Consider the following 14,480-nt stretch of genomic DNA (forward strand, 5'->3'; position numbering starts at 1 on the left):
AGGTATTTCCAGTTTTTAAAGTGTTGGAACATGAGGCAGGAATGCTGGAACTCTCCCCGAATAAAGGAGCAGAGAATTCTGTAGCCTTACAGACTGTAACAGAGCAGTACATTAGGTGCACTAACCTGAGACATGCAGTAGGGCATTGTGAATGAGAGGCCACAGATGAAGCAAAACAACCCAACTCCTGAGCAAAGTTTCTGATATTTGAGCTAGCTCTTAACTAAAGGAAGAGCTGCAAAGATTAAGATAGTGACACAAGTCGAGACTTAATTCATTTGGTCTTACAAGAGCCCTACAGGCAACTTTCATATTTGTTTCGCAGATAACATGAGAAGGTTGAAAGAAGTTACACAGTGAGCTCAAGGTTGGTTCCATGAGAGAGAACAGTATATGGGAAAGGGAAACCCTCGAAAGAATTAGGGTAACCTACTGGGGAGTTGCTCGTTTATTTTGGAAAAGCAGTGGAACTTGGAGGATTATATGGTGAAACCTTTGTAGAAGTAAAACCTCTCAGCACTGAAAAGAGGATGAGAACTTTGAAAAGTGAGATTTATAAAGGTTTTCAAGCATAATCAGTGTTACAAACATTGGGGTTCAGTACCGCACAAACACACAAAAAAAGGAAAGTCAAACAGGTTACTTCTTTGATGAAGTAAGCCTACAAAAACTTTCCTTTTAGAAAATACAAATCAGAAAGAGTCTCAGGTAATATTGCAGCTCTCTTCTTGAGAATAGTCTCCATTGGTTGATATCATGTGGGAATACCAAAACTGCACCATTACATTTAAGCAAACAACATCAAAAGTGAATTAGGGGATGTCTGCCTTTCCCAGAATGTTGTTTTGCACTTATCCTGGTAAGGATCCATAACTACTCAATTCTAACCCTACAACTCCTACAAAGCTTCCTGATGCTGCTGACTGGAGATAAAACCCACAAACTCTCCATTAGAATACCCACTGCAGCATAGCCTGTTAGATAGGAAGTCCATGTAGAGCTGGTCTTTCCTCTCTCCAGGCTGTTGTACACTGTTTAGTACCCTACCACTGTATGGCATGCAGGATAAAAGGGTACTGGATTTGGGTTTTTTAAAAAATACTTTGTTTATTAATTATAATTTAATTCACCACATAAGCTGTTCTTCCTTAGGTAGCTAACCCTAACTCCTTTTTCTCTGTCTGGGATAGGTGTCATCTCTTTAAGACCATCTTAGCACATGATGAGTCACTGATTCACACATATGGCAGTGACCTAGAGCACAATTATTGATTTTGTTCCTGTCTTTATGTTCTTCACATAAATCAGACGTAAATTGCTACAACAAATTAAATTTTCTTTTCTTTTGGCTTCACTGATTTGCAAATCTATCAGGCTTTATTTTATTTTGAATTTTTTCTTTAGTACATTTAGCTTACACCAATGTTAATAAATACTTTCTAAGAGAAAAATAAAGAGAAACTGTCCTCAATTAGCCCATATTATTTTGATCGTTTTAGGCATATTTTACTGTCAGCTGTGATTGGATTGTGTTCTGACTGCTACACTGGATGCGCTCCCTCTGTGACTTAGGGATAATTACATAAACATAGAAGCAAACAGTTTTTATTATAGCATTCCCAAGGACATCCTCTTGAAGGCACTGTAGGGGAAACTAGAGATTTAACAGCAACTCCTGGAAGCTCATCTTCATTCTGCGTGTTCCTTTATCCTGCTGCTGTAGAATTGTCTCCCGTGAGTAGTAAAAATGCAAATAGGATGTCCTCCAAAGTTTAACTAAGCAAATCAGAAAGTAAACCTGCCTCTAACCCCTGATTCTTAAAGGCAAAATGTATAAAGAACACAGACACAGGAAAGAACTTAAGTGTATCCAAAAAATAGATCTTATAAATTTCAAGCTAATGTGTATGCAGGCAAATAGTGGATATGTACTGCAGATAAAAGAGCAACAGATTCATATTCATTTTGAAAACTGGCCTTTAAGACTAAGCCCCCCTAAAATGTGACAGATGTACCATTTTTGTCTTTTCTTTTCCTCTACCGCCTCTCTCTGTCCCTGTCTCTCTGTCTCTTTGTCTCTGTCTCTCTGTCTCTCTGTCTCTTTGTCTCTGTCTCTCTCTGTCTATATCTCTGTCTATCTCTGTCTGTTTCTGTCTCTGTCTCTCTGTCTCTGTGTGTCTCTCTCTCTCTTTCTTACTTATAAACTAATAGTATTTGGTTTTACACTAGGTCTCTGAGCTATCTAGTCTCTTGTTCTTAGTCCCTCTAGAAGTGTCGGGTATGGGCTCATTCTCCTAGAGTCAAATCAGACATTGCTTTGCTATTCTACCAAGTTCCTTGCCGCCATTGCCTGACCGTGTTTTGCAGGCAGGATAGAAATGTTTTGTATCTGGGTTGGTGTCCATGTTTCTATTCCAGTAACCAGCTGAGTACCTTCCTGCACCACCGAGACTAGAATGTTGGGGTGAAGAATCTATGCAGGTGCCAGCTTGACTTTTCTGAGCCCAATGATTTGTATGGTTGTTATCTGTGGCAATGGGGCTTCAGCTGTCAGTTTTCAGAGAGGAATCATTTGTCTTAGCATCATCCCAGGTTGTTTAGGGATTTTCATGAGACACCTTGGACTACAACACAATTTAATGTGTCACAGTCCCTCTACCGGCTATAAGAAATGGGCAGTTCAGACTCCTTGTCCCCATTACTAGGGCTCCTCATTGGGTCGCCTTCATAAATTCCAGGAAGTTTCCACTGCACTCGTTTTCCATACCTCCCTGGAAATGTCCCCACCAATTGTAGTCACTGCTACCCACACTATGTCCCTCCGCCTCATCTCTGTTCCAGCAGATCCCCTGCACCTATCCCCACCCATCCCTCAAAGGGAGATCCCTGTGTCCTCCTCAGACTTATTCTCTTTACCTAAGATCTCTTGATCTTAGGTATTGGACCTATGGATCTATGCATTATAGCTTAGTTTTCATTTACTTAATGGCTAAGTCAACTTTTAAGCTAATACACACCGTATTTATGGTTTGGGGTCTGGGTTATCTCATTCAAGATGTTTTGTTTCTGGTTCCATCCATTTACCTGCAAATTTCATGGTGCTATTTTTTAATAACAGCTAAGTAACACGCCATTCTGTGAATATACTACAATTCCTTTATCCATTCTATTGGTGGACATCTAGTTTGTTTCTAGTTCCTGGCTATTATAAATGAAGCTGCAATGAATATGGTTGAACAAGTGTCCTTGAGTTCAATCAAAGGTCATTTGTATATATGCTCAAGAGATTGATTGTTGCCAACTCTCTGAGGAAGTGCCATGTTGATTTCCATAGTGGCTGTACAAAGTTTGCAATCCCACTACCAATGGAAGAATGTTCCTTTCTTCACATCCTTATAAGCATGAGTTGTCATTTGTGTTATTGATCTTATACACTCTGACAAGCGTAAGATGGAATCTCAAAATAGTTTTGATTTCCATTTCTCTTATGGCTAAAATGTTGAACATTTAAGTGTTTCTCAGCCACTTGAGAACTCTCTACTTACATATGTTCCCCCATTTTAATGGAATTATTTGGGTTTTTATATCTAGTTTCTCGAGTTATTTATATATTTTGGATATTAGTCCTCTGATGGATGTGAAGTTGGGAAAAAAAATCCAATTCTGGAGGCTACAACTGTGAGAGTGGCTTTAAAGAAGCTTTTCAGTTTAATTATGTCCCATTTATTAATTGTTCATTTTAGTGCCCACACTATGGATTTGCAGAAAGTCAACTCCTGTGCCAATGTGTTCAAGGCTATTTCCTACTTTCTTCTCTATCAAGTTCAGTGTATTTGACTTTATGTTAATGTCTTTGATCCACATGGACTTGAGTTTTGTGCAGGATGATTAATATGAATTTACTTTAATTCAGGAGGTAGAAAGATATTAGAGATATCTTCTTCATAATCTTTCTTCAAAGGCTTGAAGTTCTTATCATATACGTCTTTGACTTGCTTGGAGTTACCCCAGGATAGTTTATTTTATTTGAGGCTAATGTGAAAGCTGTTGTTTCCTTCCCTGATTCCTTTCTCATTCCATTTGCTGTTTGTTTGTAGGAGGGCTACTGACTTTGCTGTGTCAGTCTTGTATCAGTCACTTCACTGAAAGTATTTATCAGCTTTAGGAATTCCCTCATCAAACTTGTAGGATTACTGATTATATTATCATATCATCTGCAAGTAATGAGACTTTGACTTCTTCCTTTCCAATTTGTATATCTTGATCACCTTCAATTGTCTTATTATTCTAATTAAAACTTCAAGTCCTATTTTAAATAGATATGGAGAGAGTGGACAATCTTGCCTGGTTTATTTTACTGTCACCTTACCTGATTTTATTGTAATTGCTTTGAGTTACCCTCCATCTAATTTGATGTTGGCTATAGTATTGCTGTAACTTGACTTTGTTATGTTTAGGTTATTCCCTGGCAAACTTAATCTTTCTAGGACTTTTTTTTTCATGAAAGGGTATTGGATTTTGCCACGGGAATTTTAATATCAAATTAGAAAATCAAATAGTGTTACATTTACTTTCAGTTTGTTTATATGGTAGATTACGTTTACTGACTTTCATATATTAAACCACCCTGCATTTCTTGGCTAAAGTCCACCTGGTCATGGTGAATGGCCTTTTTATGGGTTCTTAGATTCAGTTTTCAATTATACCCTTGAATATATTTACATCGATCTTTGTAATGAAAAGTGATCTGTAATTTCTTTTGTGTTGAGTCTTTATGTTGTCTTATAACAGGGTGACTGTGGTCTCACAAAATGCATTGTAAAATGTTTCTTCTGTCTTTATTTTGTGCAATAGATTCAGGAATGTTAAAATTAACTTTTTTTGATAATCTGATATAATTCTGTGCTAAAACCACCTGGTCCAGGGCTTTTTGTTGTTATTAAAAGAGTTTTAACGACTGCTTTTATTTCACTCAGAGTTTTAATTCTATTTAAATTATTTATCTGATTTTGATTTAACTTTAACAAAGGTCACATATTAAGAAAGATATACATTTCTTTTAAACTTTACAATTTTCTGAGTGCAGATTTTTAACTGTCCTTATGGCTCTGTAGATTTCCTTGCTGTCTATTATTTTCTTTCCCTTTCATTTCCAGTTTTGTTGATTTGGGTATCTTCTTTGTGTGTATTTTAGTTAGTTCGGATAAAGGACTGTCTATGTGGTTGATTTTCTAAATGAACCACTCTGTTCTTTTTGTCTTTGGAGGATTTTTTGTTTCTTTACTTGCTTGCTTTTTTGTTTTTGTTTTATTTTAGTCCTCAGTTTGATTACTTTTTACAGTCTACTTTTCTTGGGTACGATTTATTTTCATTGTTCTAGTGCTTTCAGGTGTGCTATTTTGTTACTAGCATGAGGTCTCTTCAATTTTTTCATGTAGGCATGTAGTGCTATGTACTTTCCTTGTACCACCACTTTTATCGTGTCTCATAAGTTTGGATGTGCTATATGTTCATTTTTAGTGAAATATGGAACATCTTTAATTTCTCTCTTAACTTCTGTCTTAATTATTTCTTACTAAGCAGAGGTTTGTTCAGTTTCCATGAGTTTGTAAGCCTTCTTGGGGTTTTATTGTTGTTGTTATTTTTGTTTTGTTTTTCTGTTGTTGATATTCAGCTTTAATCCATGGTGGTATGATAGGATGTAGGAAGGTATTTCAACTTTCTTGTATCTGCTGAAATGTATTTTGTGTCTAACTATGTGGTCTATTTTGGAAACAGTGCCATGAGGTGCAGAATAGAAGGTGTAATCTTTTTGTATTTGGTTGAATTGCTCTGTAAATATCTGTTAGGTCCATTTGATTTATAATGTCTCAGCTGTAGCATGTCTCTATTTAATTTTTTTCTCCACTGGTGAGAGTCGGGTTTTGAATTATCTTTCTATCAGTGTGAGGGTCAATATGCAATTTATGCTGTATTAGTGTTTTCTGTTTGTTTGGGTTTTGTTTGTTTGTTTGTTGTTTTTAACAAATTTTGGTGCCATTGTGTTTAAGGCATAGAGGTTAAGAATTGAAGTGTCATCTTGGTGGATTTTTCATTTGATGGCTATGTAGTGTCTTACCTCATCTCTTTTGATTAGTTTTAATTTGAAGTCTATTTTGTTAGACAATCGTTTGTTTGGTCCATTTGCTTAGGATACATTTTTCCAATCCTTTACCCCAAGGTAATATCTATCCTTGGTGTTGAGATAAGCTTCTTACATATAACAGAAGGAAAGATCTTGTTTTCATTTGCATATTTCCAATTTCAACTTTTGAACAGTTTTATTTACTTATTTACATTATATTTCCTTTAATTTTTTTAGAGGCAGTAGTTCTCAACTAGTAGGTAGCAACCTTTTTGGAGGTCAAACAATCCTTTTACATGAGTCACATATCAGATAGCCTACATATCAAATATTTATATTATGATTCATAACAGTAGTTATGAATTACAGTAAAAATTACTGTAGTTAAAATTACATGAATGAAGTAACAACAAAAATAATTTGATGGTTGAGGGTAACCACAACATGAGGAGCTGTATTAAAGGGTTGCAGCATAGGAAGGTTGAGAAGCAGAGAGAAGAAGGTCTGAAGGTGGCCTACCTGGACTTCTGAAAGGTATACCCTGTGGTTTAGCAGAAGATGCGTATTGGAGTTGGGAGGTGGTATACAACTGAGTCAGGGAAGAAAGAGTAAAAAGGGTGGTCTGTAGGATCTCTAGGAGACATGAGAAATATTCTGTTCTGGTTCTGTTACATCTGATAGTCTGTTACAGTGCTAGGGAAGAGACTGGAGGTTTGGTTCTGGGAAAACACATGTAGAAGAGAAGGCCTGCACAGATGCAACATTTTCAATCTGCCTCTATTATTGTTAAGTTTATTTTTTATGTATTATAGTACTTACATAAAGGCAGAATCATAAACTTGATGCTGGTCTCACTTTATCACCCCTATTGATTTTTTGGGCAAGTATGTGTCCATTGCCTCAATAGCCTAAGCATTGTGAATATGGTAGTGTCTTAGCTGGGGTTTTACTGCTGTGAACAGACACCATGACAAAGACAACTCTTATAAAGAACAACATTGAAGTAAGGCTGGCTTACAGGTTCAGAAATTTAGCCCATTATTATCAAGTCAGGAACATGGCTCGAATGGTTCAGGAGAAGCTCAAGAATTCTACATCTTCATCTGAAGACTGCAAGCAGAGTACTCACTTCCAGGCAGCTAGGACTAGGGTATTAAAGCCCACACACACAGTGACACACTTACTCCAATAGGCCATACCTCCAGGTACTGCCACTCCCTGGCCCAAGGATATATTAAACCATCACAAGTAGAGATCATTTGTGTCTTTAAATATGAAAGAAATCTAGCTAAACAAAGAGCCCTTTCTCCTTTGTACATTGTACACAGTCCAGGTTAGGATAAGACAGAGAGATCATGCTAGAAAGATATGAGAAGCTTTCTGAGACTAAATAGAAAAACTGATGGCGAAGAAGAATTGCTCCCAATTAAAAGTGTTTTCTGACTAGTGGGCAGATGTGTCCATAGAAAGATTTTAAAGGAAAACTTGGCATGTACAGACTTTCTTCATCAGTATATTGATCATCAGTACATGCTCCATGGCTTTGTTTACCTTTATCCACACCAAGAATTTCATGATGAACACCATTTGAATCAGGGATATCATTCTTCATGAATCACAGACCCTTATAGGGAAGGAACTAAAACCTAGATAAACCATCTAAGGCCCAGACCCTGTTTCACAGACATTTTTTTTCAAAGCATATCCATGCAAAGAACATGACATTGTCATAAAGGAGAAAATCTGACTTTTTTGAAAGCTTCTGCATATGTTTTCTTTGTAGATTTCCTTTTGCAAGTAATCAGTCAGCTGTGTACTATGGGGCTCTAAAATCACTTCTGAATCATTCAAAATTCTGTATTCTATCTAAATTCCCTTACCACTGTTTCTACAAAGGTGTTCCCCACCCACCTACCTACTCCTGATACCCCTGCCTGGAATTCCCCTACACTGGGGCATCAAGCATTCGAAGGACCTAGGGTCTTTCCAGCTCATGGGTGTCTGGTGAGTTGATATTGTTGCTCCTCCTATGGGGCTGCTAACCACTTCAGCTCATTCATAAATATATGACTTGTGGTTTAACATATACATTAGCATCTTTATTATTATATTTTCTTACTGCTGTTAGAATGAAGAGAAACAGATGACATACACCTGGTCAGAAAAATATCAATGTAATACAAGAGAAACCGATTTATAACTGCGGCAGGCCCTATCTAGAGATGTGTAATCTCCACAGGGCTTGCTTGTCTGGATCCTAAGAACCTCCTCTTACTCCAACCATCACATTTTGTTGTGAAACATTACAGTTACAGCACCAATAGCAAAGTGTTTCAGTTCCTGCCCAGAGTCTGTAAGAAAAGGTACAGATACTTCAGGGTTCAGGGACTCTCCCTCATGAGGCTTTTCCTCCAGTTGTCCTCTGTATCACTGAGGGTCCCAGCTTATAAGCAATTCTCAGCACTGCTCTTGTCCTGGCACTACTATGGGACAAAAATTCTCTCAGATTCTGCTTGATATTAGCTCTTATCTGTAGCAGTATTAATTCCACTTGTGGTCAATAATGAGTTTCCTGTTATGCCCTCCATCTCCCAACATAACCCATGTCTTCTTGCTGTGGAAAATGCACCCATTTTTCCATATACACATCTCTATATTTATATATTAGACACAGGCACGGGGAGGTCAGGAGAGGCACTGGCTCTCCACAGGTCCCACCTCCACATCCAATCACCCCCACACAGAAATAGCAAAGGTGTTACATGTGGCAGCTTAAGAGGGACAGGGTTAGGTCTGGCCTCCTCAGGGAAACTATCCCTAGAGACTTAGGAATGTTCTGTCAGGGAAAATAGGTTGGGGTTCCAACAAGATGAGTAGAGTGGAGCCTGAGGCTCTACTCAGTGCCCCCACCCCTCCATACCACAGGTCTTAGGGAAGTCAGCCCTTCCATTCCAGAACCATCTACCAGAACCGGGGCTAACAAGGGTAGATAAAGACACAGCAGCAGAGATCAGCTCTGGGGCCACCTCATCACACAGGCCATGAGGAGATAGGGCAGAAGATTGGAGTGGGAGAAGCCTGCTTGAGCAGGAGACCCCAGCAAAGTGAGAGAAAGTGGCCTTGCCCACCCTTGGTCCAACGTGGGCTGCCAGGGTCTAGGTTGAGCAAAGGTCATTTTCTAACAATCTGCAGAGAAGGAGCAGGTAGGAGCAGGAGCAGTTCCAAAAGGACAAGGATGTCTGTACTGGTAGGGGCCCTCTGGCGCCCCTGGCTGGAAGCAGCCTGTCCCTTGGAAGATCAGCTCCTTCAGCTGCTCCTTGGGGCAGTCATCCAGCTCCATGTCAAAGGTGAACAGCCCCTCAGTCACTGGCTCATCTGTCGGATCATAGGACTGTTCCAGGTAAGGGTGAGCCAGTACTTTCTCTACCATGACGCGCTTGTTCACACGGAAGGTTAACATGGCTGTCCAGCAGGTCAAGAGCTTTGGAGTCAGATTAGGAGAAAATCTTGGCCCGAGAGGGCAAAGACTCTAGATAGTTTCGGGCCTAAATGTTAGCGAAACAATTAAGGATCGTCTAGGGTAGGGAACCCGGTATACCCAGAATGTGGTTGAGCTGTTCCAGGTAGGTCTTGCTGTCGAAGATAGGCTGTTTGGGGAGCATCTCAGCCAGAATGCAGCCAGATATCAATGGAGTTGGTGTTGCCCTTGGAGTTAAGCGTGTAGCCACCTATTTAGTCAGAAAGCCCGTATGGTCATGTTCTTGGTCAGCAATCCAGGCCATGCTAAAAATCACAGATCTTACAGGTCTCAGGTGGTGTTGACTAGCAGATTGGAGGGTTCGAGTCCTGGTGTTGAGTGTATGTACTTGAAGCCCTTAGGATCTGGTAGAGGAAGTAGCAGATGTGGACATTGCTCAACTGGTGGTTCTTAAACAGCTTGTACAAGTCTGTCTTCATGAGGTCCTGACCAATGTAAACTTTCTTGCCTCATGCCTTCCAGGGTGGGTGCTCTGAGGATGTCTCACATGCCAATGACATTCTCATGGTGGAATCTCAGCAAGTTCTGGATTTCCCTCAGCCTCAGCCTGTTCTGACATTAGATTTGATACAGGAAGGGGCTGATCTTCTTGATAGCCATTCTGGTCTTGTGCACATGGTCATGAGCTGAGCTGATCATGCCTTCTGCTCCTTCGCCATTGTAGTGCAGCTACATGTAGCATGGGCCCAGGTCGAGTGGCTGCTCCTTCACCACCTCCATCTTCGCTGGGACCACTGGGACAACCCCAGAAGTTACCCTGGGCTCCCTGCCCCCACACCCTCAACCTCTCCACCGCCCACTAAAAATGTACCCATTTTTAAGGGTGTAACTCAAGCTTCACATTTTCCTCATTTATAAAATTAAGTGAGATGAAATGTCAGTAAAGGTGCTATGCTGAGGTTCTAGTCTTTCTGTACTTATATCTGACCCAGTCATGTCAGCTCTTTTCATGTTTTTTTTCTTGTACCAGAGTTAATCTATAGATTCATTTCTGACTATTTCCTATCACATGGCATTCCTTCAATTCCATTAGTTGTTTTTGTCTTTCTTCTTTGAACTTAATCTAATTCATGAAACTTTCTTAGTGCTCATGTTTTCACAAAAATATTCTAGTAAGGCTCATGTCAAAATGCAAGAAAGTATTACACATGTCTTTGTTTCACTTGAATTCACAACTAATATACAGGTCTCAATGTATGGCTTCTTGTGCATACATCTGTAGAAGCAGATATTGCATTTGACTATTTATAAAGCTGCTTCACTACATGATAAATTCTGAAAAGGCAGAATCTTGGCAGCCTACCAACAGACAGTTTGTGAATTCAGTGTTTCAATTTAATGGAAATTTCTATGATAATATCTAATGTTTGTAGAAAAAATATGTTTGTATTAGAAACATGGAGTACCTGATTATTGATATTAAAATTCTGGTTTATATTTATAGTATTTTTTCTAAACAATGATTCTACTGCACTTGAATGTTTGATATATCACTGGAAAAATTAAGTTTAGTATATGTCAGAGCAGTTCTAGAAGACTTTTAGCAGCTGAAATACAAACAGTTAAGAGAAATTAGAATAACATAATATCTTCCAACCATGATACTACATGACAGTGATCATTAAATAAGGTTGTTTGTTCTAGAGAAAATAGACTTTGAACAGGGTGGAGGATATTTAAATATTTCAAATGCTGTTAAGTGGAAAAGCAATGAATGCTTTTCACTGTGGGTCCAAGTAAACGTATTAGAGGGTAGTAATTATGAGGAATAACAGTATGGCTAAATATAGCAAAGAACGGTATTTCAAATAACCTGACAGAAGTATCAAGATGGAGGCCTGTGTGAGCCAACACAGCATGCAGACATGGGTGCACCAAGAGAAGCCTGAAAGCATTCACTGGGATTTTGTAAAGATCAGAGTTGATATATTTTATAGTTCTGGGATATTTTGAAGGATAAGTTCTCATAGTTTTAATAAGATCAAATTATACTGTATAAATACAGCACATAAGTGTTTGCACACAGACTGGCTGTTGGTTCTACGACTGACAATAAACTCTCATAGTCACTGAGTCTGTGAGAAGGATGTGAGAGGACATGGAAATAAACAGTCACACTCTAAGAAGAAGAAAAGGAGCCTGTAGGATGCTGAAATCTTGACAAGAAAATTGATAGCTTCTGATGCTCTTATCTTTAAAGAAGGAAATGAAAACTAAGAACTCAGACCTAACTTTCATAGGAAAAAAGAGGAGTCTAATTACCCAAAGTTAGCCAGAAAAAGGAAATTAATGTAAGGTTCAAGTCTGAAAATATATCAACACAATCAGTCACACAGACAAACAGAAAAGGGAAAATTGTGATTATATCAGTAGATGCTGTAGACAGTTGATAAACTGTAAGTGGTATTTCTTGTAATAGATTCAAAGTACAGTAGCTTTAACATGTAGTACACTAGCAAGATTTTATCGAAAGGACCCAGATGTAGCTGTCTCTTGTGAGACTATGCCGGGGCCTAGCAAACACAGAAGTGGATGCTCACAGTCAGCTAATGGATGGATCACAGGGCTCCCAATGGAGGAGCTAGAGAAAGTAGCCAAGGAGCTAAAGGGATCTGCAACCCTATAGGTGGAACAACAATATGAACTAACCAGTACCCTGGAGCTCTTGACTCTAGCTGCATATGTATCAAAAGATGGCCTAGTCTGCCATCACTGGAAAGAGAGGCCCATTGGACATGCAAACTTTATATGCCCCAGTACAGGGGAACGCCAGGGCCAAAAAGGGGGAGTGGGTGGGTAGGGGAGTGGGGGTGGGTGGCTATGAGGGACTTTTGGTATAGCATTGGAAATGTAAATGAGCTAAATACCTAATAAAAAATGGAAAAGAAAAAAAAATGTAGTACATCTCAAAATCTGTACTCTCTAAGCATAAAAACAGATGGGGAATATTAGTTCCACTTGAAACAGTAAAAGTATTTAATTTAAAATCAAAAGAACAAAATTCACTAATAGAATTATTAAAATTATCTTCAATCTTAAGTAATGGTGAACATTTTACTGTGCACATGTGCTTACATTGTTAAGTTTTTCCAGATTCCTGGATTATCCTTTCTCTCAGGCAAATTTACATTGCATTGAACTATCATTATTTTTCCTGTAATATTTATCCGTAGGTGGGATTTGGAGGCTAGGAGGATGTTCTAGTGGTTAACGAACTTGACATGCCAGCGGGAAAGCCTAAGCTTCGCTACCCAGAACCCTTGTAAACAAGATGCACTAGCTTTCCTGTGTAACTCCAGTGCTCTAATTGAAAGATCAGAGGTGGAAACAGGAGATTTCCGAAGCTCCCAGGCCTGCTAGTGTGGTGTACACAGTAAATAGCAAGACACTTTGCCTCAAATTTACAACTGTGCACAGACACAGATTTTATAAGTGAGCATATTGATGTACATTGAATTAATTTGTACTTTATCAGTGATTTTTTTTTTATAAATATAGCTTACTTTGTGGTTTCTCTCCTACCACCTGTAACCCCAAGAGGTAATGCGTTAGAAAGATTCTCTGATAGGCAGACAGATATGGGGAAAGGGGCCATGATTAGTAATAAATGTGACAAAGTTCAAGATGGCCACCTTCTTTCTTACCCTTCTGAGCCCAGTGACTGTCATCTTGAAACAAAGGCATTGGAGGCCTTTTCTCCTCCCAGTAGTCCCTTGTTGATGGACTGGCTCAACAAGTTCAATGCCAGATCAACACGTGTTTAGACAATAGTTATGTGCCAATCAATCAACCATCCTGCCCTTTGTCAAACTGAAAAACATTAAAATTGGGAGAAAGAGGCCTCTTAGGGACTTTGAAAACCCCAGCCTTGAAGAAGAGACTGGATTTCTGGCTCTGTGAGTCCATTCTCTGGTAGATGATGAAGCAAATTTGTCTTGATTATTTTCCCTTACCTTCACAATAAGAAAATAGCATTTCTTAATATACAATTCTTGTGTTATATGTTTCTCTTGAGAATGATCTATTACTGTTTCCACAGTGCTATCCATGCCCCCCAAAAAACTGAGTTTGCTTTTCTAAAAATTTCTATTTAATTATTTTTAGTCCAGGGTCCTTTTATGCAATCCCAGCTGGCCTCAGAACTTCAGTATGCAAGGACTACAGGGGCTGTCTTCTTATTTTTGGTCTTAAAGTTTGTTCCTTTTTGGCACATCAAGAATGCATTATTCTTAACATTTATTTAAAAATGTAAGTATATACTACCTTTATTAATGATCATGTCTGAAACTGTTCTCTTTGGAAATATACCCAGAGGTATGTAGACAATTCTTTTTCATCTTGTCTTTTTTATTATTAAAACTTCTTTGTTTTGCTCAAGGAAAATGTGTCACATTTTTACTAAATACAACCTTATCATTGCTGGCTGTGTTCTTTGCTTGCAGCCTCAAATCCTCTGTTAACTGCTGACAGTCAGCATTGTCTGGGTTCTGAAGTTCATTATGAGCTACTATTCCTTGCAGGGACTTTTCTGGAGAATTATTACACTATGGGAACAGACCCTTTTTGTAATATTATTTAGTTCTAGAATTAAATCTCATTCAGCAGGATGTAATCTCATTGAGGCCACAGAATTTCATTTGTTTACTGATACTAAGGAATTATTCATATGCTTTCATGCTTTTTTCACTTGTTAATTCTTTTATATTTTCATTGTCAACCTTTAGATTTTATACTGTTATGAACATTATTTTCAGATGTAGAAAGGTTAAATTTCCTTATTCACAATTGCTTACTTGATACTGAAATTTGTGGGTTTGC

The 14,480-nt window shown here is 38.5% G+C and overlaps 1 protein-coding gene and 1 pseudogene across 12 annotated transcripts in view; one reads left to right on the plus strand and one right to left on the minus strand.

Annotated features, from left to right (window-relative positions):
* The window catches only part of Ralyl (RALY RNA binding protein-like), a 710,633-nt gene that overhangs the window by 682,536 nt on the left and 13,617 nt on the right, over positions 1–14,480 (plus strand). The window lies entirely within an intron of this gene.
* Gm18659 (predicted gene, 18659) lies at positions 9,296–10,459 on the minus strand (annotated as a pseudogene).

This window comes from Mus musculus, chromosome 3, assembly GCF_000001635.26.
Source record: "Mus musculus strain C57BL/6J chromosome 3, GRCm38.p6 C57BL/6J".
NCBI classification, from domain to species: Eukaryota; Metazoa; Chordata; class Mammalia; order Rodentia; family Muridae; genus Mus; species Mus musculus.